This window comes from Neovison vison, chromosome 13 (genome assembly GCF_020171115.1).
Source record: "Neovison vison isolate M4711 chromosome 13, ASM_NN_V1, whole genome shotgun sequence".
NCBI classification, from domain to species: domain Eukaryota; kingdom Metazoa; phylum Chordata; class Mammalia; order Carnivora; family Mustelidae; genus Neogale; species Neogale vison.
In genome coordinates this window covers 104,310,450-104,337,786 of record NC_058103.1, presented here as the reverse complement: position 1 = coordinate 104,337,786, position 27,337 = coordinate 104,310,450, and the positions used below count along the sequence as shown (strand labels likewise).

The 27,337-nt window shown below is 43.5% G+C and overlaps 1 protein-coding gene across 4 annotated transcripts in view; it reads right to left on the bottom strand.

The window, feature by feature from the left end:
* Nucleotides 1–27,337, bottom strand: part of TLN2 (talin 2) — a 428,022-nt gene that overhangs the window by 243,575 nt on the left and 157,110 nt on the right. For all 4 annotated transcript variants that reach the window (XM_044230578.1, XM_044230582.1, XM_044230581.1 and 1 more), the window contains one exon: nt 11,140–11,218. The gene's annotated coding sequence lies outside the window, so the exon portion shown is untranslated. The remainder of the gene's footprint in view (nt 1–11,139; nt 11,219–27,337) is intronic.

Here is a 27,337-nt window from a genome sequence, read left to right as displayed (position 1 = left end):
TCAGATACCTACCCCCGGTAGCACGGGTATCTGAAGCAGCAGTTTCTGAAAATGAAAACGGAGGAAACCCAGGAGATTGGCTCACTTGCAGCAGGGAGAGGCTGGACAGGTAAACATGGCATATTTCCCAGACTCCTTTGCTGCTATGGAGTCCAATGAGACAGACTCTTCACCACCAATGGGAATGGGCTCACAGGCAACTTTGATTTAGAATGGAGTCATGGAGCAAAAAGGCAGAGTGTAAGGGTATCCCCAAAAAGCAAGGTCTCTTGGCAGAGGAAGCGCAGTGCAGAAGCTAGCAGCTCATGGAGTGGGTTTCTAATTCAACAGCTTCCCACAGCAAGAGCCATGGCAGCCTTCCCGATTCTGGTGGGAGAAAATGGTTCTGCGGGTGAGGGGCCTAGAGGCTTAACCTAGAGCCAGTTCCTCCTCCACACCTTCCAAGGATTCGGGAAGCATCCATCCCCTGGATTAAATCTACTTCGGCTTTAACTCCCCAGAGTAGATTCTGTGTCTAGTACAGGAAATGTGAGCAATAACAAGAAGCTCATCACTTTTACTAGTTTATTAAATTCATAAAATATTAGGTATAAAATACTTAGCCACAAAGGATAAAGAAACAAACTCAATATATTTTAATTATATTTTGCTATAATATCATTTGGGCTAGGGTAATTCATATAAACCACAGTATCACACAATTTTATAAACCTAAACTTGCACTCTAATTCGCCTCATTCATAAACATGAGCTAACTTGACCTACTTTCTAATATATTCAGCTCCTTCTTGTCTGCATTAATCTGCAGTGACATTTTAAAAGTTGCTCTAATAATTTCCATTATATGAAAATGCATTTTTTCATTTATATCATCTTTGATTTTCCTCCCACAAACAAAATACCGTTCTCTCAACTGTTCTCTCAACAGTTAGCTGCAATGTCACAGGAAAGGAGAGATACAAGACACTTGACACAAAAGGCTTGTTGGTGAACGGGCTCAGTCTTGGGTTTCTTTGATGGGATGAGGGTGGGAAGTAGAGGCAGGAATGAGAGATTCTGCCCTGAAACCCCACAATGAGGAAGGGTGAGTTTGGTGTCTCTTTGTATATATCCAATGAGAAATGAGAGGCTAAAAATTGTACAAAGAAATGCAAATTCTCTATCAAACAATATAATGAGGCCATTGCTTCTCAGTAATTCTCTAATATCAGGTAATAAAAAAAGAAGAAGAAGAAGAAGAAGAAGAAGAAGAAGAAGAAATCCACTCCCACAGACACCTTCCAATTATATCCATGTTGAGAGCATCAACAGCCTCCTGAGCAGCATGGGCTCTTTCCCTCTGACTGAGCCCTCTTTAATCCACTCCTAATAATCCTTTTGAGCAGGTCCTCCTTGTGCTCAAGAACTTTCTATGGCTCCCAAATGCTCAGAGCAGAGATTGGCAAACTATGGCCAACAAGTTAAGAATGATTTTTATCATTTTCAATTATTGGGGAGAAAATTAAGAATTCTATTTCATAATACATGATTACTGCATGAAATTCAAACTTCAGGGCCCATAAATCTAGTTTACTTGGAACACAGCCACACTCATTTATGAATTGTCTGTGGCAGCTTTTTGTATTCCAACAGCAGTCTTCAGCAGTCCCAACAGTGACGGCGGCTTTAAATATTTACAGTCTGGGTCCCTTGCAGGGAAAAGGATGCCAACTCCTGCCCTGAAGTGGAAAACTGAAAGCCCTTGGCCTGGCAATGCAGTTCACGGAAACCTACACTCCACCAACCTTTCTAAGCCCAATTTTCTTTTACTTGAAGGTAGAACATCTACTCTGCCCAAAAGCTCTTCTCTGTTTCTCCAAAGCCTTATTTCCCTTTCCCGTCCTGAAGCTCAGTTCATCCCAGCAGCTTTCAGACAACCTTCTCTTTCTTCATACAAAGAGTCATATCATATATATATATATATATATATATATATATATATACTTTAAACTTTCATAAAGTCAGAAAAGACAAATGATTTTAAGAGTGCCTAAGGCTATTCCATACAGCAGTATTCCTAGTAAGTCAAAGACAAAAAACATCATGTCCACCAAGAGGGCAGGATGAGTAAGTTAGAGCAAACCCACACGATGCTGGGCTATGCAGCAGTGCAAAGGAGTGTGGATGATCTCCGAGCACCACCATGGACAGAAGCCGGGATAGATTAAGTGAAAAAAAGCCAGGTAGATCCAAGTGTATAAAGTATACTATACTGGAAAAGAAAGGGATGCATAGATATGAAAGCGCACACATATTTGCTGGTATCAAAAACTGTTGTTGTTTTTTTTTTTCAAATGCTACATATGAGGAAGGAGGAAACAGGATGGCGAGGCAACAGGTGTAAAACCAAACACCTCTGAATATGCCTCCTGTTCTAGATGGAAATCAGGACAACGTTGCACAAATTTCAATTGAAAAAGGACTCTCTAAAAACCAAAAATAAAATCCAACAATGAACCTAACTATATATACAGTTAGTGGCATCATCACATAGATAAGAACTATTCCAAACATCTCAAAGACTAGGTCTATGCTGTATGCAGCAGGAAATAAAGCAAAGGAAAAACTATGGTATCACTGAGAACCAGGGTGGACAAAAGAACATAGATATAAAGTTGATGAATACCCCTGCATTCTACTTACAAGTATCTGTATGCACTAATAATTGGTTTTGTCCTTATATAACATACACATACACACAAACACACATACACACAAACACACATACACACATTCATATTCCCTAGCTTGATCCACTGAAAAGGTCCAGAAGCAATGATGAATCCAAATGATGATAAACATTCCCAGTTTTCACACCATACCTTTGAAATACTCAAAGGAACCAGGGTTCCTTGAAGAAGTAGTAAGTCTAAGTTTGGAGTAAGAAATGGGTAAGACAACCCTGTGACATGGTATGACACCAGGAAGGATACAAAAAAAGTTTTTGTCAAGAGGACTTGGGAGCCAACTTGAATTAGTTGCTACTGGCCAAACATGGGACACTGTGACTATCAGTAAGAGGATTAATTTGAAATGCATCCATCATATTTACACTGAAAAGAGAAAAAAAGCAAACAAACAAGAAATAAAACTTCAGTGGTCACCATTAGAGAATGCCACCAGGGAACTCACTGTTTTGAAAAGATAGGGAAAATATCAAGTGTTTATCCTTTCCTGCCTGAACCTCAAGGTAAACAAGTTATTGACATTAAACTTGTCTTTATGTGAGACTTCTTGTATACAAATAAGGAAGGGATGACAGAACTGGGAATCACTATTTCACAATCACTAATTAATGGAAAGATATAGGCAATGATCAAAGACCAATTATACCACAAAAAGAGAGACCACCATATATTCAATGAAAATACGTAGCCTTGACCAAGAAGAAAAAAAATCCAGATCTGAATGTGACCAGAACTCAAGCTTTAACAAATCACAGAAAACACAAGGAACAGAAAAATAAGTTAAATGGCACCAGGGAGAAGAAATCATTAAAATTCTCACTATGGGAAATGCTGCAGTAGAGTTTCTCAATCTAGGACTATCAACCTTTTAGGCCAGATACTTCTTTGCTGTGAGGGGGCTGCCTTGAGTACTGTAGGATTTAGCAACATCCTCAGCCTCTACCCACTAAAAGCCAGGAAGCAGTCCCCTCCCCCGGCCCCCAACACTGTGACAACTAAAAATATCTCCCAACACTGTCAAATATTTGAGATTCTCTGCTCTAAAGGATAAATAATCCAGTTTCTTCAACAAACAAATCATGGTAGGAGGGGAGTTGATGGGAGGGTCAGGATAGATTAAAGGGGATTAAAGAAGTACCTGTCAATTACCATGTATAAGCCTTATTTGGATTCTGATTCTAAGAAACAAAAAAGTATGTAGGACAACAGAAAATTCAAACACGAATTTGATATTTCATGGTATTAAGGTAATACCAGTAATTTTTATGGTTCTATTGTGATACGGTATAAGTCCTATATTTTAAGGACAAATACTGAAACACTAATAGAAGAAAAAAATAAAATAGCAAGGATGTGCTTCAAAATCATGAGTGGAAAGAAAGAAGTCTGCAGACAAAACAATTCTAAGGTTAATCCGTGCTGAACCTGGGTGGTAGACCCAAAGTTGACTATAAAATTCTCTTCACTTTTGAACATGTTTGAAAGCTTTGATGAGAAAAGGTATGAATAAGCAATCTGGCAGACAGTTCCATTTCTACTCTTCTCAGTGAGCAAGCAAGCCCCAGAAAGACCATGGGAGGGGCACAAGGATTTTCAGTAACTGAGGAAGCCGAGGGAAGGAAATTTCTCTTGGGGTCCTACCTGGATGCTGGAAGTCTTCCTTAGTTTACAGCATGGCCCTTAAACACAGAGGCCAACTGCTTAGCAGCAAGTTCTTGCAAAGGGAGCAAAGTCCACTCTGCTAGACTGACTAGGAGAGAGAATACCAGCCCCTCCAGTGACATCTTCCCAAGGGACTTTTAGGAGCCATTTTGTCTATAAGGGATTTTTGCTTTCAGCACTGATCATAAAAATTTACCCTCACTTTTCATACCCTGAAAAAGAGAAAAAATAAGTTTACCCCGAAGAGAGGTGTGAAATTTCACTCACCCTGCCAGGAGCCAAGTCTCTGGCAACCCCACCTCAGGACTTCATTCTAGGTGAGAAAACATCAACTTCTAGCTTGTTTAACCCACTGTGGTTCATAGTCTGTTCTGCGAGAAGTAGCAAAAGTTAAATCAGTTAACCCAGAAATAAATGCTACCTTCTCTTGGAAACCTCCTCTATCCCCTTAGAAATCTCTCCTTCCTTCGAACCTACTCTCCTTCTGCTCATCTGCCAGATGCCTCTACATCTGTGTAATGTGCAGACATATTGCACACACAAATAAAGAAATAAAATAAAATAAATATAAATACATAAATTAAAATAAAATAAATAAAATCTTAAAAAAGAAAGATTTAAAATGTCCGAATAGATTTGGTCCCCTAAATCACTTTTTTAAAAAAGATTTTTTTATTTATTCATTTGAGGTGGGGAGCAAGTGAGAGCATGGGGGAAAGGCCAGAGTGGGAGGGAGAAGCAGGCTTCTCCCTGAGCAAGAAGCCCAATGCGGGGTGCAATCCCAGCATCATGACCTGAACCGAAGGCAGATGCTTAACAGACTGAGCCATCCAGGTGCCCCCCTGCCCAACCCAAATCACTTTTACACAAGTGTCAAGGGACCTATATGACTGAGGATCAGTGATCTTTGTTTACCAGAACCAAAAATGTCTCATACAGATTACAACTCTACTCAATTAGCACCCTATCCTATCCTTACAATCAATAAATACAAAAATTACAAGTAGCCGACACAGATTTAGATTGTTCCAAGTTCTTAGTAAGTTAACCTTGCACTGCCTATTACTACTGTAATGCAGGAAATTTTAATTCAGGAAATTACTCCCGGTAACCACTGCAACAAGGGAAATGTTGACCCCAGTCTATGCATTCAGACTCCACCTCACTAAGGGCAGCTGTCTCTTCCGTAAGTAAACTAGGCGCTGCTCTAAAGATCTCCCTTTCTTTTTTTCTTTTTTTATTTTATTTATTTATTTGGCAGAGAGAGAGGAGGAAGCAGGCTCCCTGCTGAGCAGAAAGTCCCATGCGGGACTCGATCCCAGGACCCTGAGATCATGACCTGAGCCGAAGGCAGAGGCTTTAACCCACTGAGCCAGGCGCCCCAAAGATTCCCTTTCATTCACTACTTACTTCAGAGCATAAAGTCAAGAGGTCAAGATGTTTGGTAAGAAAGCACTATTTGCACTTAGGCAGCCGCTGCTATGGCTGTCGCCGTTACTTAATAGAGGGACAAAGAGTAACTCCACCCACCCATCCATGGGTTCTTTGCCTAGAAAGCAGACCACCATGTCAAGGGGTCAAAGTACCTTTTCCCCCCACTTCCCAGCAGGTTGAGTATGGATGAAGCCCCATTCCTCACTTCAAATTCACAAAGGGAACCCTGAGTAGGTAAGGACAGTCCCATATCCAGTCCCAGAATTCTGTAAAATGAGTTCTTGGCCCCAGAGTACACCCACAGCAAGGATGGAGGTGGAACTGAGCAGAGCTGAGCTTCCAGGGAGCAGCAGCAGTTGTCTCAGGAGGGGCTGGTGTGCTGAGGAAAGGGTGTAAGATGTTGCACCCGTTTCTCACTTATGAAGCCACACCTATGCCCCCAGCCCCCGCCAGGCTCTGAGAAGTACTTCCCAGCAGAGGCCTAGGAGGAGTCTCTGATCCAGACCTCAGCTTCTTCAAGGAAGAGTGTCAATGCTTCTGCTCCACAGGGCTGGTGTGAGGATTTCAACAGACACCAGGCTTCCAATACCTAGGGGCCTAACCTAACAGGTCCTCAATAAATGATGGCTAACTTTAAACAGCAGGTTACTGGCCCTTCAAAGACACCAGAGCCTGAAGCGTCAGGCTTTTTCCAACAGTGTTAGCAGGGGTAAGCTCTTCCTGGCCATGAGCACTGGCTGGAAGGCTGGCAGCAGACCCTGATATCAAAAGGTTCTGGTGGAAGGTGGAAGGCAGGCAGGCTGTGGGAGAAGACCTCCAAACATAAAGCGGGCTTGCAGGAAGGACGGAGAGACTGAGAGGCTAGGCAAACCTGAGGCTGAGCCCAATACGCCTGGTGCTTATATAAAAGGGAGAATCATTCAAACGTGCTCCACAGAGCTGTGGGGACATCGGGCTCAGAGAGGAAGGACTATAAACTCACCACACACTGGGCTGTGACAGTAACAGCTATTACCCGCTTCACAACAGAGTGAATGTTGCTTCTTGGAGTTCACGTGCAGAATCAAGTCATAGGTAAGCCGCGGAAGCCCTCATTAAACAACAGATTAAATTATTACCAACTCTGAGCACTAGACAATCAAGGGTACAGGGGCACCTGGGTGACTAGGCCTCCGACTCTAGGTTGTTAACTCAGGTCTGATGTCAGGGTGGTGGGACTGAGCCTCAGTGGGGGTCTGCTTTTCTGCCTGCCTCTCTCCTTTGCATCCTCTCTTTGAAGAAAATCAAAGGTAGAGCTGCCCTTGGGGCGCCTGGGTGGCTCAGTGGGTTAAGCCGCTGCCTTCGGCTCAGGCCCTGATCCCAGGGTCCTGGGATTGAGCCCCGCATCGGGCTCTCTGCTCAGCAGGGAGCCTGCTTCCTCCTCCCTCTCTCTCTCTGCCTGCCTCTCTGCCTACTTGTGATCTCTCTCTGTCAAATAAAATAAATAAAATCTTTAAAAAAAAAAAAAGGTAGAGCTGCCCCAAATAGAAATGTAGATATGGGGGCGGGGGAGTAAACAAGAAATAGCCTATACAGGAGACAGACGGAGAATGGAGGAGGCCGGGGAGGTATAGGGAGGAAGTAACTGTAGGACTGAAAATGTGAATCAGCCGCAGGGAGGAAGGGAGACCGGGATGGTCAGGGTGAGCTCATCAGCAATCACATCAAGACACCATAAACAGCTCTTAAAACTGATAATGTGAGAAATGGCGCTACAAGCATAATATTTATACATGTGGAAGTCACAAAAAGGAAAATGATCTACAGAAAAAAAAGGTGGCTGCTTCTGAGAAGGAAGACTAAGTGAAGGAAGCAGTGGGGTAAAAAAACCTTTGCTGCTTTTCATTCTAAACGGTTCTGCAGGATTTTCTATTTTTAACCATTTGCATGCATTACTTTGACTTACATACTTTAAATGAAAGATACTCTCTAAGGCTAGTGTTTAGATCATAGCAATAGGATTTCTCTCAACCTGTACCACTACAGCTGGCCTCACAGTGTGCTTACTTCTATTTTAAAGTCAGGTTTAAACTCCACAAGTAAACTAACCATTTAATGGTTCTGGAAAGCTGTCCAGTTCTGATTTGCGGCAAAAAGAACGGCTTTGATGATCACGTGAGGTCTTCAGGATATGGGACTTCACAGCTAAAATACGGCATTTTTAAAGATTTGTGTTCTACAGGAGACTACGGAAATGCAGACACAAATACTCCAGAGTCTGTAAATCCATGAAATCCAATCTATACTGAGAAAAGGCTCAAATCCTGAGCTCTCCACAAGGCTGTCTAACATTAAAAGAAAATTTTTTTAAATTTTATTTATTTATTTGACAGATAGAGATCACAAGTAGATGGAGAGGCAGGCAAAGAGAGAGAGGAGGAAGCAGGCTCCCTTTTGAGCAGAGAGGCCGATGTGGGGCTCGATCCCAGGAACCTGGGAACATGACCTGAGCTGAAGGCAGAGGCTTTAACCCACTGAGCCACCCAGGTGCCCCTAACATTAAAAGAAATTAACTGGTGAGCGTAATTGGCCAAAAAATATAAGGAAACAGCACATTCTATTATATCCATGTATTCTTAGGTTTAATTATGAAAAACAATCTGGAAATCGTTGTTGTTGTGAAACATTTAGGAAGCACAGACAGCAGAGTGAGGAGCCTAGCACATGTCCACGTCCCGGAACCCTGATCAAGAATGTGATGCTAATTAGGAGGATGCTAATTAGGGCTCCCAGCCACTCAGGGAGCCCACAGGGGGTGAGCAAGTGGCAGCGCCTACAGCCCACAAGCAGAGGAATCCAAAGAATCTGGCTAATGGAGGATGGCAGGGAGACAAAAGTGCATAAGAGATTACATTTTTAATGAAGAAAAATAAGCACAAGAACGCACCTCCCCAGCCATCATAGCTTTGAAGGGACTGATCCAGAATGACAAATGACAATGTAGATCCTGCTGTGAATTTTATAGATTCAAGACCCTGCCCCAAAACAGCCCTGGGAATTCAAAATTCCCAGAGAGCCAGAAACCGTGTTTTTCATTTAAAAATAGTTTTAAAGTATTTTTTTATGATCCTGTAGGGAAAAATGGAGATAAGTTCAAAATATTACATTGTTTTTTCTTAAATCCGGAATACATCACGAGTCATTAAGTACGATGCTAAACAAGTCATTTATCATGTGTCCCTCACCCTCTACACTTTATTATAAATCTCTCTCTCTCCTCTGTCATGCACACAACCTTTTAAAAGCACATGCTTATTCCTTGGAAACACGGCTGTTCATCCCTACAAGATCTTGCCCAGCAGGGCCTGGCCTTCTGATATACTCAGAACATGACTGATTGATCATATCTTTCATTCATTAAGTTGTGTTCAGACCCACCCAGGCCCAGGTCCCTTAAAGCAATTCTCTGCTCTCTAGTTCATGTCAAAATAAAAGCTCCTGCAAGCATGTACTCACGACTTTAGACACTCACAGAAGTGTCAAGATTTCAGATAATTCCTCATACTCTTATACATTTCAGACAAATGTTTCTGCTGTTGTTTGATCTAGTTTTTTTCCTCAAAAGAGCAGTGAAATAAATATCCTCAGGAAGCAACCCACCGAACCACACAAATCAGGCAGTAAACCAAGAGCTAGGTTGAGAGAAGGGAATATAAGGTAAGTCTGTCAGATTTCATTTAAGTTTCTGGAAAATAGACGTGTTAAAGAAAAGCCAGAAATTACTGGGGCAGGAATTCCAAAGGACTGAACCACTGTGTTCCAATCTATGTAGGCCACGGCATAATATCACAGAACTTTCCAAAGCAGACAGGATTATATTGGCAATCTGAAATCGGTGTTCTTGTTGCCCCTTCCCCACATTATTTTCCTGTCCCAGTCACTCAGTCCTCCACCCATGCTGCGCCCCATATACATCCCTCCACCCCAGGGAGAAGTCAATGCAAACCACAGTCTTCCATTCTCTGCCGACCCATGGAATAAGAATGCACTTAGCACACTGCTTTGGGATCTGAAGTCCTGGGAAAGGCTTAGGTCTGCCATGCTTCTTGCCCACTGTGCTCAGGCCCTTCAGTCCAACAGGACCACCTGGTGCCCCCCGCAGGTCCTCATAGAATAACATGCACACCAGGACAACCAAATGGGTCCTGGACAGGACAGCTCCCTTCCCCTTCTCCACCCTGTGACAAGTGATCCCACTGTTCTCAGCTCAGCTCTCAGCTGTTCCCCACCCTTCCCCGCCCTACCCTCCTCACACAAGATCTCTGCATTGGCCTCTCTGGAGTTGGGCATCCAGGCCACCCCATCCCTAGCTCTGAGTGGCCCCACATCACAGATACACACTTATCTGTCAGACACCACCAGGCCAAGAGGCTGCCCACGATGCTGTGAAGGAAGAATTCTGTACCTTTTTATCCAACAACTTAAAACCCTGTCAAGTTGGGGTTTTTTGGGGTGTGTGTGTGTGTGTGTGTGTGTGTTTAAGATTGTATCTATTTGTCAGAGAGAGAGAGAGAAAGAGCATGAACAGTGGGGAGGAACAGAGGGAAAGGGAGAAGCAGGCTGGGCTCGGCCAGCCTTCGTTTTACAGATGAGTGTATGAAAATCAGCAAAGATCTACCTGTCCCCAGTTGTGGAGCTGGTCAGGAACAGAACTGGCAAGACTCATGTGCCACAATACAGTTTTTGAGTGCAGGGGTGTAAACCAGCCCTTCTCAACCTGTCAAAGGTCGATCCAGGCATAGCGAGGACCTGCAGAAGATCACCTTTGACCCTCCCGAGGGTATTTTGTCCCTGACAAGCGTACCTCCCACACACCACTTGGGATCATGCAATCCCACCCAGGACTATCAAAGGGGGAAACTCATGACCTATACCCAAAGTTTATCTCATGTTAGAGCAACCGTGTGTCGTCCCTGGAGGGCTCCAAGAATCCCCAACCAGTTTGATGGTGCAAAGACTTACTGGAATTTTCTATATTAATTCCTTATCCAACACTTCAAAAATGCAAAGTTTATAAAGCCAACGGGTGTGAATAAATGAGAATTCATGCAGGAAGACTAAACACAGCTCCTCCTCTTGCCTTGCCGGCCCCTACCTTCACCTCACCCAACTGCTGGGGGAAAAATAAACAATTTAAGTGGCAAGACCAGCAGTGACATGCCTGCCTCAGAAAACGTCAAATGAGACAATTTAAGTGACAAGGTTTCGACACTTAAACATTTTATCAACGCAGGGGAGCGGCTAATGATAAGAAGATATATTTTTTTCAAGGACTCACCTGAATTCTCCGTTTATGTAAAGAGTTGATTTCCCTGAAGATATCCTAAAGCATCTGAGAAGCCTTCCAGCAGCAGTACCTACAACAGTAATAAACATCATCGGGATCAAGTTATGTTAGAGATGTCAGTTTCTGGAGAAAAAAAAAATCTCTATCTATACATTTGGTCATTTCCCCCCACACTAAGCATGAAAGGAAATAACTCAGGAAACAATGAATTTCCGCTACAACACATGGGCTGGGAATTCGCTGTACCAACAGGGAATTGAGGTCCCAAGACAGTTATTTCAAAGACCAAAATTATGTTACTGTTGGCAAAGAGGCAGAAATGCATTTTTTTCACCTTCCCTATGGGAGAAGAGCTTAATGGCTTCAAATTTAAACAAAGACCAAATATATACATTTCCTCACCCACCTGCTCCCACCCCCAGTGTTTAAAACAAAATCAGGCATGCTTAGTCTTTTTAAAATTAGCTTATATGAGCTCTTCTGGTCTCGTTCACCCTTTTCTTACTCAGTTTCTGAAACACGTCTTTGAAGTGGCCCCTTCTCGCTTCAACTGATTCCCATGTCATTCCCAGTTCCCTGAGCCATTCACAACTGACCACTTATCACCTCAGTTCCCGGAAACCCAATCTGAAGCAGAGAAGCACCACCATCAACTGCAAAAATCAAAACGTCTCAGCCACAGTTAAACAGATATCTGAACGACAGCATACATGGGAATCGATGAAACAGAACATCCAGGTAGAGAACTAAGTATTCATATGAAACAGACCAAGTACATGGAATCCTATCTGGGGAAGCATAGGAGACTGGTTCATGAACAGCGTGGTTAGCTACGGAGGAGGGAAAAGTCTAGATCCCTACCTGTGGAAAAATAAACTCAAAAAAAAAAAAAAAAAAAAAAAACCAGAATCAGATGAGTACTAGAAGCATATACCAATAATTCTGTAATATGAAGACAGAGGAGGCCCTTCTTTTTTTTTATTTTTATTTTTTTTAAAGACTTTATTTATTCATTTGACAGACAGAGATCACAAGTAGGCAGAGAGGCAGGCAGAGAGAGAGGGGGGAAGCAGGCTCCCTGCTGAGCAGAGAGCCTGATTCGGGGCTCGATCCCAGGACCCTGGGATCATGACCAGAGCCGAAGGCAGAGGCTCAACCCACTGAGCCATCCAGGCGCCCCCAGAGGAGGTCCTTCTAAACATGACATCAGGGGTGCATGGCTGGATCCAGGTAGAGCACACAATTCTTGATCTCTGCAGCCCACGATGGGTGTAGAGATTGCTTACAAATAAAATCTTTAAAAAATTAGTAAATACAGGGGTGCCTGGGTGGCTCAGTGGGTTGGGCCTCTGCCTTCAGCTCAAGTCATGATCTCAAAGTCCTGGGATCGAGCCCTGCATCAGGCTCTCTGCTCAGCAGGGGGCCTGCTTGCCCCCTCTCTCTCTGCCTGCCTCTCTGCCTACTTGTGATCTCTCTCTCTCTGTCAAATAATAAATAAAATCTTAAAAAAAAGAAAAGAAAAAGAAAAAGTAAATACAAAAGAAACCGGACATCAAAAACTGAAACTACAAAGGACTGAAATATTTGGCTGGCCACCTTTTAAAATATCCAATTTATGAAAAAAAAAAATCTCAAATTTATGAATGACAAAATTAAGTTTAAAAAAAAAAGCAAAGAAAAAAAGTTGAGATTTCCATCAAAGGGTGAAATAAAAAACTACCTAGTTTTACCTATTTCAGTATTTTATCTAAAATATTTGGACAGCAGACATACAAAGGTTGCTATCCTTATTAAGCAAAAAAAAAAAAAAAAATCAAGCAGTAATACTTCCCTTGAAATGGACATAGCCAATAAACTTTCCATGAAAAGAATTATAATAGCAATAAACATCTGTAAAGATAATCAAGTACACTAACAATGAAAAAATATAATTTAGACAATTGAGGGTTTTTTTTAACCTGTCAGACTGATAAAAATGTCCAAGACTGACAATAGCAAACATTACAGACACAGCTCATCATGTGGCCCACCACGTATATTATTTTGGCCACGTGTAAACTGACACATTCTTTGATCTAGCAATGCTACCTCTAAGAATTTGCTCAAAGCAAGTAATTGTATAAGCAGAAAGATGGACATACATAGCATTATTAGTAATTATGAGGGGAAAGAAGTCAACGCCCTCTAGGTTCACAAGAGAGACACGTGAAATAAACCATACAGACTCTGGAAACAATGATGGAGATCTGTATTTACTGATGGGAAAAGATATCCCTCCATATGACCAAAACAGATAATCGACCACGCGCACTAGGATTCCATTTGTATGTGCGTGTTCCCAGATGTCCAAAGACTTATCTAGAAGGATGTTTATCTAAATAGTTACAATTACCTCTGATTACTGGAATTTTAGAGGATTTTCACTTCTAAATACTGTTTGACTTTCTTAAAATGAGCATGATTTTTTCCAAAGAATACAATGGAGCTATTATTTAAATACCACGCTCAACTGTCGGGTGTTCGCTACATAGATTTCTACCTGCTTTCTGTCAGCTTTCCTCTCCACTTAACTGACGTTTCTATCATAAATGGGCTTGTAATGAACACGGATTACAGTTCCCGTCCTCGTCTCCAGCTCCTGTTCGTTCCCCAGGGCCACTGATCCTTGCATTTGCGTTCCTAAGACACACCTGTATCCATACTACAAATGCTCCCCGCCCCCACCTTTTTTTTTCTTTCAAGATTTTATTTCTTTATTTGCCAGAGAGAGAGAGAGAGAGCGCACAGGCAGGCAGAGTGGCAGCAGAGGCAGAGGGAGAGGCAGGCTCCCCGCTGAGCAAGGAGCCTGATGCGGGACTCGATCCCAGGACGCTAGGATCATGACCTGAGCCGAAGGCAGCCGCTCAACCAACTGAGCCACCCAGGCGTCCCCCGCCCCCACCCTTTTAAGGTGAGCAGCTCCATTCGGGTGGTTACTTGTAACCCAACCAGTACCACAAAATACAGCGCTGCTTCTTATTTTCCACCTTCTCAATCATCCCATCCCATTTGCAAACAGAACAGTAAACCCTATAATCACAAGAATGAAGACTTATCACACAAAATGTCATGGGATGTTTATGACCTCCAGCTGAAGAAACTGAAGCAAGAGCATCAAAGCCAGTACAACAAAGGCAAAACTGCTTCAAGAGACAGGTAGATTCATTCCCTGACTAAGAAGAGAACTGATGAAAAGACTATTTGAATAAGAATCAAAACAACAAATGGGACATACTTGTCCACATGGGCCGTTTCTATGGTTCAAATATTCTCCACTATAACATTTTAACCACTTCACTGATTTATTTATTTTTATTGGATTATGTTTATCCATGAAAAGCTTTTTTTATTTCTATTTAGACTACAAAAATACAGTAATGTTTTCCCATAAAGGGACCATTATGTTCAATTTCTCTCCAGCAAACAAATTTATTCTTCTCGGTGCCCTATTTTTAAAGGTTGAAAAGTTCCATATAATGCATGAATCCTCTTAATACCATAATTATAAACCTGGTTAAAAAGCTATAATCCCTTGTAGACATACAAATCCCTTTACAGGTGTGTTGGATGTAAAGTACAAATCTAATTAATCCTTCTCCATCTCCTGGAGGCTCTCTCTCTCCCAAAAACAATGTCCCTAGAAAGTAGACAAAAGGACAAGAGCCACTATCCAATTTCAGAAATGAGTAATCACGAGACTAAACCAAGTATCTGTGTCTCCAGGGCATAACTCAGACAACTGCACAGGCCACCCAGTGCCATCCGCTGCCTCCTTCTTCTTCCCACCTCCTCAGTCCAAAGGCCACTTTCTAAATGGATGGTTGGGGGCAGGGGAGTGGGAAGCCAGACAAGCCTACCTCTGAGGCTGAGACACCTCCGAGTATGAGACAAAATACTGCATTTAGGGAAACACTGTGGTTAAATGTAGAGACTGATCCTGCCTGGATCTGTCATTTACTTGTCATTTGGCCTTGATGTGCCTTAACCTCTCTGTGCCTCAGTTTCCTTTTCTGTAATAATGCCCAGCATAAGAGCTCTCAGGAGGATTCAAGAAGACAGACTCTTGGGGCGCCTGGGTGGCCCAGTGGGTTAAGCTTCTGCCTTCGGCTCAGGTCATGGTCTCGGGGTCCTGGGATTGAGCCCTGCATCGGGCTCTCTGCTCGGCAGGGAGCCTGTTTCCCCCTCTCTCTCTGCCTGCCTCTATGACTACTTGTAATCTCTGTCTGTCAAATAAATAAATAAAATATTTAAAAGAAGAAGAAGAAGAAGGAGAAGAAGACAGACTCTCTAAAGCAATCAGCAATACTCGAGAATCAAACCTGATGGGAGCACTGCTGGGAACAGCGCAGGGCAGAAACTCACTATTTATTGCCTGATCATAGTAAGGTCGCTGAAAGAATTCTGGAACAGAATACGAATCTACTTAGGACACTTACTCATTAAAAGTGCTTATTTTTAACATGCATAAGACCTTTCAATTAAAAAGAAACTTAAGGGCACCAGCAGCAGATAATTTAAGGACCTCTGCCTTTTATAGACTGCTCTGAACCATCATCTGGTAGATCATTTGGCAGCCCCTACATTGGACCTTTCCTGAATCTTCTGAGAGAGGCACAGGTAGATGCGACCAAAAGGCAGCAAAAGCTACTGACTTGTCACCAAGAGCAGGACATCATGACTGGACTTAAGTGATTCTGTATCCTGGACCACGTGCTACTTGCTCCAACAAGCTTCAACACACCTCTCAGAGTCCTTGGCTACTCATTCACCAGACCAGAGATAGTAATACTTACAGATTTCAGATGTAGAAGTGAAGTAAGAATGTACAGGGGCGCCTGGGTGGCTCAGTCAATTAAGCGTCTGTGTCTGGCTCAGGCCAAAATCCCAGGGCCCGGGGATCAGGCCCCAAGTCAGGATTCCCTGCTCAGTGGGGAGTCTGCTTCTTCCTTCACCTTTCCCCCCTACTGCTTACGCTCTCTCTCTCTCTCTGTCAAATAAAATCTTTTTAAAAACCCGAGAATATATAAAGTTCTTAACTCAGTGCCTAGAGCAAACTGCCCCTAAAATGGTATATCCACTATTGATTATCATCTTACCAGCACTGAAGCAACAGTATGCATATTAAGTAATCTGAGAACGTACAAGATAATTTTTCACCGTGAGGGTTTTTTGGACCCTTGTTTTCCACATTCCACTCGGCAGAATCCACACAGGACTGTGGAGCCAATGTGAAGGGGGATCTGAAGAGGCAGGAAGGTCTAGCCGTCAAAGGCCTGCGCAAGGCTTGCAGCAGAAATCTCACCATGTGGTACAGACCCGAAGCAGCGAAGAACATCTCCCTCCTAACATTTCATTCAAAGACAGGGCACAGTGGGGCACCTGGATGGCTCAGTTGGCTGAGTGTCCGGCTCTTGGTCTTGGCTCGGGTAGAGGGCTCAGGTCAAGATCTCGGGGTCCCAAGATCGAGCCCCATGTCAGGCTCCACGCTCAATGTATTGTCTGCTTGGGATTCTCTCTCCCTCTCCCTTCACCTTAACACCATCTACATGAGCCTAAAAATCCGGAGATGGGCCCATATGAACACATCTCAGATACGTTTAATGTCCAGAGTTAGCAAGGTGCTTTTAGGGGCGCCTGGGTGGCTCAGTGGGTTAAGCCGCTGCCTTCGGCTCAGGTCATGATCTCAGGGTCCTGGGATCGAGCCCTGCATCGGGCTCTCTGCTCAGCAGGGAGCCTGCTTCCTCCTCTCTCTCTGCCTGCCTCTCTGCCTACTTGTGATCTCTGTCTGTCAAAAAATAAATTAAAAACAAAAACAAAAACAAAACAAAACAAAACCAAGGTGCTTTTATAACATAACAGCAAGCAAAGCAGAAAAAAATCTAAGTTTAATTGAACATGACAAGGGTACACAGTTGACCCTTGAACAACAAGGGTTTTGAACCCTATGGGTCCACTTATATGTGCCTTTTTTGGGGGGATACAGTTCAGTACTGTATATGTATTTGCTCTTGTGATTTTCTTTTCTCTAGCCTACTTTACCGTAAGAGGGCACAGCATATAATACATATAACATCAAGCTATGTGTGGACTATTTATGTCAACAGTAGGCTGTATCAGTGGTTAAATTTGGGAGAAGTCAAAAGTCCCATGCAGGTTTTTGACTGGGGACAAGGGTGGCAACTTCAACCCCAGTGTCGTTTTTAAGTCAACTGTGTTACTTTGAGCTTGAAGTCTGTACTTAACACTGGACACATATTAATATTAATTCTTCAAACCGAAATTCTAGAAGCAAATAAACCAAGGAGCTCTTCAGGATCCCTAAAATATAGACAGAAAGAGGCAAAGAGTCAAGAGAAATTCTGAAAATAAAATTCTCCCCATGTCCTGCAACACCTACCACTTGCCAAGGATTTGTCCTGCTTTTTACCTAAAACCGTGAGAAGTTTTCCAGTCTAAAGACACCTCAATGTTTATAGAGTCCAGCTCTGCTGTCAGAAGGTATCAGACTCTGAAGGGAAATGTCCAGTTCTGTTTTCATGGCCTCCTCCCTGCTGACTTTCCAGCTCAAGGCTGGGTGCTGGGGTCAAAAGAAACTCAACCTCTCTTTCTCTGTCAAGTAAACAAATAAAATCTTAAAACAAAACAAAACCTCAACATAGCACAAGCTCAAAGCATCAATATCCAAGGCCATCAGAGACGAGAAATGATAAGCTACCTTGCTCTATGCTGGGCAAAGAGAAAAGCTCCAGAAATCTCTTTGTATTCCTCTCAAAGCAGCATTCTAGCAAACTAGGAAGTCACAACTGTTACACAGAAAAAAGAATTCTCAGTATCAATGGTGGAAAGGCTGGTTTAAACACTAAAGAGTTTCTCCAATGTAGAACATTTTGGACCCTTTGAAGGGCTAATATTGATTGTGAATGAGTAGCTCCAACCTTATTTGTACCCAGACTCCCTTACTCCTGGAGTCTATGTCCTGGGACAAGCGCCTCACATGACAGGAAAAAGTTATAATTAGATTTTTATGCAAATGATGATTGAAGGCTTACTCTGGCCTACTACATTTACAATTGTACCAAGCACAATGCCCCCTAAAGGATCAGTTAATCATGCAAATAGCGTCACGGCAGAGCACAGGGAAACACGTGTTTACCACGAACACTGGAGAGGTGCTAGGATTACACAAGTTGCCTCACACCCTCTCTACACTCAACCCACATAGAAAAACTTGAGAAATGCCTTGAATTCCTTCTTGTTCTGTAATTCCCTGCTCCTCTCCTCTCACAAATTCACAGATACTTAGAATCACTCCAAATTAATAATAGGAGTAACTAGGATGTGCAGTTCATGGGAACAACAACTGCCTTTGGTGCAGCCCCTCAGCAGCGTGGGCCCAAAGGTGCCCCACCAGTACTGGACTATGCGATGGGAGCAGTAAGAGAGCTCATGTATCATTAACTCACCATTTTATCAACTAGCCGAAATAGGCACTGTACAGGTTTCTCTATTTTAGACTGACTCTAAAATGCTCCAATTTTGGGGCGCCTGGATGGCTCAGTGGGTTAAACCTCTGCCTTCAGCTCAGGTCATGATCCCAGGGTCCTGGGATCCAATCGAGCCCTGCATCGGGCTCTCTGCTCAGTGGGGAGCCTGCATCCACCCTCTCTCTCTCTCTGCCTGCCTCTCTGCCTACTTGTGATCTCTGTCTGTCAAATAAATAAATAAAATCTTAAAAAAAAAATAAAAATAAAATGCTCAAACTTCCTATTTCTTTTTCTCAAAATGTTTTATTTTCCCTCATTTCATTTCTACCATCATATCCTGCACCCCCCCCCTCAAAAACTATGTTTTTCCTTATGGCTTTTGGGTCAGAAGGAAAATTTTGGTCTCTAGACTACTGTATTCAGTATATGGTTACAGCCAATTGTTCTCAATAAAAGCCCAATTAACTACCATTCAAATGACTAGGAATTCCAATTAATCAGAGCTATGAAGAGAGTCTCCTTTGGGGAAAGGAAGAACAAACACATTTATCTTTCAGAAGGCTGCAATCATACACCAAAAAGCTTTTATCACCAATTTGCTGAAAAAAAGCAACTGAGCAGGGAGTACAGATATCAAGAAATATCCTATGTTATTAATTTCAAGGTTTTGAACATAATATTTGCAAGATGCTACAACACCTTCAAATGAACAAATAAGAAGTTCAACATTTTTCCAAATTCAATTCACTATGACAAAATCAGTCAAAGGCATTTTAGAAAAATTTCTAACAACTGTGTTTTTTCCTTTAAGGACGAGGGAAGGAAAGAACAGGGCAATTCTGCTCTAGTTCCTCCTGGGTCACCCTAAAACTCAAGTTCATGAGACTATTCCCAGCTCACATGTCTGCTACAGAGCCAGTCATGGCCAGGGTGTTCCTGTGGGTAGCTCCCAATCTTAGCTGGGCTGTGTTCCCACCTATTAATGGCAGTCCTGCATACCCCCTGCTATGCCAGCTCTCCCCCAGCCCCAGACTACACCAGCTGGGACAAGCATTCGAGTTGTGTCCTCAGCTCCCAGGTTGCAGGAACCTTGAGGACTCACTTCTTCACTTCCCACCTTACTTGTGCTGAAACTCGAACCCTTCACCCTCTGAACTGCTTCCCCTGAGGTGGCCTTTGGCCTCCAGTCTCCCATGCCTAAAATGTGCTCCCCACACCACTCTTCACCTGCCTTCCTATTTAGTTCCACCTAGTCTGGGGGGAATTCATCAACCACAGCTCTCCTCTGTGCTTAACCATGTCACATTGAAATCATCTAGTTAGGCGTATATATTCCCCCATTAGATTGTGAGCTCTTGGAAGCAGGGACTGTGGCTTCCCCCATAGTCCTAGCCTCGGCTAGAGCACAGTTCCTAATACATCAAAGACTCATATATCAAAAATATCTTGTATGAGGGGCACCTGGGTGGCTCAGTGGGTTAAGCCTCTGCCTTCAGCTCAGGTCATGATCTCAGGGTCCTGGGACTGAGCCCCACAACAGGCTCTCTGCTCAGCAGGGATATATATATATATATATATATATATATATATATATATATATATATATATATATATATATATATATATATATATATATATATATATATATATATATATCTTATGATTAGTAACTCCAATGTATATATATGTATGATTGTATGATTATATGATGTATGATGTATGATTGTATGATTGTATGATTAGTAACTCTATTTCACCCAGTAACTCCAAGACACTGGATTGGGGGGGAAGCTTTAAAAGGCTGGGATACAGCTACACAGTCAGGCTGGTGTCAGGTGTCAGAGCGTGCGTGTGTCTGGGTATGTGTGAGTGTGCACGCATGTACAGAAGAGAAGGGGCTGCCTTATTCTGTGATCATGCTCCACCCCTGTACCTCTAAGTCAAGGTCCCAGTTAAAGCCTCTTTCCCTTTTTTAATCCAGGGATTGGCAGAAGACTCACTCTTCTGCCACAAACCTTTAGGAAGTTTCTCTCCTGTTTGGCTTAGTGTCAGTTAGGGAACTACACTATTTAGTATTTATTCCCTCTTTCCTATCCCACAAGCAAACAAAAGATTTAGGAGCTTCAGTGATTAGAGAACAGGACAAAAAAATAACCCTCTACAAGCTATGATCCCTTCCCTCCACCCCTAAAGCAAACCTGTCTTCTCAAGTCACTCCAGCTGGACTCCGTGGGCGAGCACGAAGCCACGCCGAGTACTAACAGTGGAACTGGACGTACGAGAAGAGGCAAATGTCACCATCGACTCTCCGAACATGTCTTAGAAAGGTGGGGCGAAAAGCTGTGGTGAAGATACCACGAAGGGACAACCGTACAGTGTCACATTACTGGCACTCAAAGGAAATGAACTGTCAAGCCTGGACTTGTCAAGAGGACTTGGAGGAATCTTAAATGTCTATTACGAGATGGAAAGCCGATGTGAAAAGGCTACACACTATAGGACTCCAACCATAGGACAATCCAGAAAAGGTACAACTATGGAGACAAAGACCAATGGTTGCCAGCGACTGGGGAGAGGGAGGCATGAAGAGATGGGGCAGAGTTTTTAGGGCCATGAACCCGCTCTGTATGATACTGTAATAGTGGATACACGTCATTGTACATTCGTCAGCACTCACGGAATGTACACCACGGGTGATGGGCAACAGTGAACCCGACCGTGAAGGCTTTGGGTGATTCTGATGTGTCCACACGGGTTCATTGATTCTAGCAAACGGACCCTTTGGTAAGGGATGCTGGTAGCTGGGGAGGCTGTGTGCGTGTGTGGAGAGCGGGCATATGCAAACTCTGCATACTTTCTGCTCCATTTGCTGCAAACCTAAAAGTGCTCTAAAAAAAATAATCTATGAAAAAAATTAAAATTAAAAAACTTTTTTTTTTTTTTTTAAAGCAAGAAAGGAAGGTGAGCTGTTGGCTCTCCATATGCCTCCAGTGGCACCAAAGCCAGGGAAATCCCTCCAGGGGCCTCACCCCTGTAGGGAGGAGCCCAGGGACAGATCAAGGGTGAGACAAGGGGGGCTGGGCATCAGAAACAGTGATGAAAAATCAGGAGCCACCCCTATGTGACCTGTCGGTATCTGAGTAGTGAGGTTGAGCAGCGGCTACCCAGGAGCATTCTAACCTGCCAGAATGAACCCTAAGCAGTTGTAACCTCCCTACTTTTAGTCCCACTGCCACCTCGGCCTATAATTTGAGGGCTATTCCCCCATACCAGCACCTTAAGAACAGCTTCTAGAGTGTAACAACTCAGCTAAAGGACACGAAGAGAAAATGTAACTTCCTCAAATGGGAAGCCATTTGGCTTTCCTCAGCAGTGGAAAACTCATCAACTGGAATTGAGTATCACAAGGTTGCAGCCAGCAGAAGGAACGGTCAACCTCTTTAGGAGACGTGCTGAGCACCCAGGAACCCGCAGAAGGGTTCATTCCTCCAGCCCCCCAAGCATGGCATTCTGGGTGCCGTGAGCCAACATAGGACAACATAAAAGCAATGCAGGAATCAAGGTGCACTGTGAAATTTCATCAGCCTCTGGGCAATGTAAAATAAGGACCGCAAACAAGAGCATCAGGTCATTTGGGAGGGATGGTCTGGCTCATCAAGTACAAAGTAGCTACTCAGGTTCACACAAAGTGAAAGTCAGGGACACTTACTTTTTCTAAGTAAGAACCTATCATCACTTGGCTCTGATTAGGAGCTATTGTATCCCTCAAACTTCATCTTTCAAAAGCATTTTTGCTGCCCGAACAGCTCTTAGTATGTGCACTTGGGTGTTCATAAATTGCCACCTGATACATTTTTCAATAAATTAAATCCCTCTTATCTTTCCTCAACTGGCCAATGACTCCTCACCTATTAGTAGGTTCCCCCTACTCTTGCTGTTCTCTCAATCTTGCAGATTTCTCTGTGTAATCTGGCAATTCATTGTATCATGTTGCATTCATTCTAATACAGGTTCTACAGGGTTCTAGGACTATGACAGGTAAGATACACTCCCATGCTCAGTGCAGAGCCCGGTGCTGGGTTGCCCAGGGCCAGGGGGACCCTGGTTCCCTTATACTCCAGCGGACTCAACATGGGCAGTGTGGGTCCTCTGAGCCTCACCTCACCCCCGTCCAAAAGGCAGAGAAGAGAACATCCCTCACAAGCCAACTCAAGGGCTGCAGAAGCATAAAGCCAGGGCAAACATGCCTGTAACAAATACCAACTTTCTTCTTCCCATGTGTGACCTTCTGGCTCTGTAATTTGGCTTAAAATCTGTAATAGCAAGAAAGAAGACTCACAGGGGGCTTGGCTGGCTCAGTCGGTGGGGCACGCAACTGTTGACCTCAGGGTTGTAAGTTCAAGCCCCACCACGGGTGTAGAGATTACTTAAAAATAAAATCATTAAAACAAAAGAAAACAAGGACCCACAGCTTTCCTTTCAGGGCATGTTTGCCATTTGGAATTATAATACGTGGTTTTAAAATAATGGCTTCAAATTAAGTACAGTTATTTCTGAGCAATGGAGTTTCAGATCTTTTCTTTACAACATCAAGCACCATATAAATACTAAAGAGTTCCTGCTAGAAAGTTCAAACACCCATGAAATAAAGGGAGTATTTTAATGAACCCCTAAGTCGATACCCCTCTGATTCCATGGTTCCCAACTCACGGGCAGGCATTTCACCCAGAGACTCTGCCCTCTCTGTGCTAATCATCCTCCCTGGCCATTCATTTGAGGCAAATTCGAAATACCATAGCATTCCATCCTCACAGTTTTATAAAACTGGTATTTTTCATGAGAAAATGAATAAAGTTGTCACTTCAAAAAAATTTATCAAGTTAAGCCTATCCAAGTTGCAGCCACCCGGTTCCCTGCTGCACACAGCAAGACACAGATGACCTAACAGGGACTCAGCAGGCCTAAGGTAGGACTCCTGGCAGCGGAGGAGCTGGCTGGCTGAGTGTGGGCAGGAGAGCCCGCATCACACACACACCGGCCCCGCCCCTGGCTCTCTACTCAGAGAGCCCTCCTTCGGAGGAGGAAACTCAGGATGTGAGGTCTCTGAGGCTCCAGGTCATCTGCTGGGGCATCACTAGGACTTTCGACTTTTGTAATGACTCTGTCATTTCCAGCAATGGCTTCACTAACCAGAGTAACTTAGCCTCTACTTGCTCTTCGTGAAAAAGAACAAATACATATTCTAGTATCGAAGTCTTCTCTAGAAGCAAGTTTCTTCAATAGGATGCTTATATTTAAAAAACAAAAAAAGAATGGGGCACCTGGGCGGCTCAGTGGGTTAAAGCCTCTGCCTTTGGCTTGGGTCTGATCTCAGGGTCCTGGGATCAAGCCCCACATCGGGCTCTCTGCTCAGCAGGGAGCCTGCTTCCTCCTCTCTCTCTCTCTCTCTCCCTCTGCCTGCCTCTCTGCCTACTTGTGATCTATCTGTCAAAAAAATCTTTTAAAAATAAATAAATAAAATAATAAAAAACAAAAAACAAAAAACCTTTCCAATCTTTTTCTTCCTCAATCTCCTGAAATTTAAAAAAAGTATGTACATATATGCAGAGTAGAATCCTGCTGGAGTCTCTTGTCTCTATCCTTAGGGAATCAGTAAAAGCAATTCTCCTGCTCCCTCCCTGCCCTGCAATGAGATGACCAGTCTCCCCACAGAACTGAGCTGTTAAAAAACACTAATGCAGGTGGCCAGAGGCCTTTGGGGAAGGAGGACTCCCTAGAGGGTATACTGTGGTACCCTCTAAGGTAACTGAAACCATTAAAAAATTATTTTGGACCAACTCATAATTCAAATACAAAGTACTCAGGGCATTGTATAAGCTGCGTAGCTCACAGTGGACTTTGATTCTCTGGATCTGTATTACCCCACAAGAGGCAACTAGCCACAGAGCTGGGGAGCACTGAACGTGCACCTTCTCTGTACCAACGTGTGCAGGGACAGGAAGTCCAGAGAGCTGAAAGACTTAAAAAGTCTTACGAAGACGTTACTTCTTACGAAGAATAAAACGCTTCATTAATAATTTTTATGTTGTTTGAAATATGAACATTTTGATGTACTGGGTTAAATAAAATTTATTTAATTTCACCTTTTTAAAATGTGGCTATTAGAAAATCTAAAATTTGGGAGTGCCTGGGAGGCTCAGTGGGTTAAACGTCTGCCTTCGGTTCAGGTCATGATTTCACGGTCCTGGGATCGAGCCCCGCATCGGGCTCCCTGCTCAGCGGGAGGCCTGCTTCTCCCTCTCCCTCTGCTGCTCCCCCTGCTTGTGCTCATTCTCTCTCTCTCTTCTAATTCCTTTTCATAACGGCATAAATATGTTTCAAGTTAACCCAGCCTCACTAGTTTTATTTGAACATCATCCCAAAGCTAAAGTTAATTCACTTGGACTTGTTTTTAATTATCTTGCATACTCCCCCTAATGGTTCCTGACAATTCCCATTAAGACTTGAATATTTAAGTGTTCCAGTAAGACCATTACAGCTACCCTGAGCATAAAATACCACGTAATCATCAGATAGACCCCTTCAGAATGAGAATCAAAACATTTAAATGCTATGCTATTTAAAAAGCAATTCCCAGTCCATATTTTTAATCTCACAATCAGAATATGATAACATTTCTTCTGACTATCATGACCTTGGGTATTAGAATTATACTCTATGCAGCTGAGAAAATACACAGACCCATATTTCTACTCTAAGACAAGGGAGGCCTGGGCATTCAACATAAACCAGGAGGAGAGCCACTCACCTGCCTTCTACTGGTTTCCAGTGAATGAAAGCATGAACATCTGATTTAACCAAGTATTGAACACTGATTTTTAAGTTTTATTTATTTTAAAGAGAGAGAGTGTGCACAAGTGAGCAGGAGGGGCAGAGGGAGAGGAAGAGAGAATCCCAAACAGACTCCACACTAAATGTTCAACCCAACGTGGGGCTCAATCCCAGGACCCCGAGATCACAACCTGAGCGGAAACCAAGAACTGGCCACTTAAATAACTGAGCTACCTAGGTGCTCCTGAGTTTTGTTTTGTTTTAAAGGGAAGTCAGACACTATGCCTGACCTCTTGAAGGTCAGTCGACTTTAGGGTGCTTCCCAGTTATGCTTTCCTAATCATCAGCAGGGATCAGAGTAAGTTGGGCCTTTTCTGTTTTTCCTATGACTCCAAGGAAATAGAGGAACTAAGTAAAACCTCCATTATCTAGCCCAACGGCACTCAAAAGGTGGTCTGCCCACCACCTGTGTGTGACTGGTGTGCAGTAAGAACAGAAACAGAGAGTAAACATGTGGAAGATATTATAGCAATTCAACAATTTACACTGGCTAAATGTGATTTTAAAATGTTTATATTTTGTATTTTTTTCAAATATTTTATTTTTATTGCATTTTACGGAAGTAAGCCAGCCCAAAAGAAATTATAAATTGAATAACTGACCCTTCATTTCAGAAACACTAAACCCAACTCACCAGAATCTACAATTTTCTGGTCACCTCAGTCTACACGGTTAAGATCTGGGGGCAGAAGGAAGCACAGGCAGAAAGGGAGCTGGGACTCTGTTTTTAGGAGCCACCGCTCAGGAGAGGGTGAGTCCAACAGAACAACTTGTGAGACCTAGCTCGGAAGAGGGTCTGTATCACAGTCCTATTTGCGCATCTACAATGACAACGCCCTCCTTCCTCAGTTACAGAATGCCACGGATGAGAAGCCACATGGTGCTGCTATAATCCCATGGTGATGGGTCCCAGTTTCAGAAATACCCAATTATATACAAACTCAAGATCATATGGGGAATGATTACACCTCAACGAAGCACAAATGTCAAGTGTTCTTCCCCACGGGTGGAAATTCAAGTGTTTTTTAAAAGCCAAGTGGAGATTAAAAGCTAAGAACTCATAGGCAAGGAGCTGATCCCTAAGCACCAAGCGAGTACAGAGTGTTCTGATCAACAGGAAAATGGACAGGCAGCCCCTGAAGAAGGCACAACGGAGCCGGGAAGACAGATGGTTCCCGAAGCTATCAGGACATCCAGCAGCAGAAGTGTGGAATGACTCTCAGACTGGCAGACACTTCAGTTACATTTGGTCTCCGCACTCGCTCCTTAGCCCTGGCTCAGCCAATGGAGGGGCTCCTAGCAAGGCTGCATCCCTCTGGCAGCTGGGACCCAAGGCTGAGGACCCGAGCAGGGAGCCAGGCAGCTCTGCTCCCTCCCCAGGGCCGACAGCCATCTAGGAGCCTGTGCAGCCACTTCCCCTCCAAGCCTCAGTGTCCTCATCTGTACAGAGAGTTAATAAGCAATACCCCTCAGGGTTAAGGGAGAGTTGGTTTTGTTGTTCAAAGATTCAGGAATTCCAGAAAGCTGCAGACTGAAGGAAAGAAGCCACAGCCCAGAAGAGGAGGGGGATTCCTGGGGCAAGGGAACCTTATGGGAGATGGGAAGGGGGAAGACACTTCCAACCCGGAGCACTTCCCCAAGCCTGGACAATGGCCGTGACAGAGGAGGGAAGCCTGACATGTGGCACCTCGGGGACCTGTGTTTTCCACAAGAGATGAGAGGGAGCATGTGCTCTGAAAAGGGGGTACTGAGGAGGGGATAGCGTAAAGGGACTT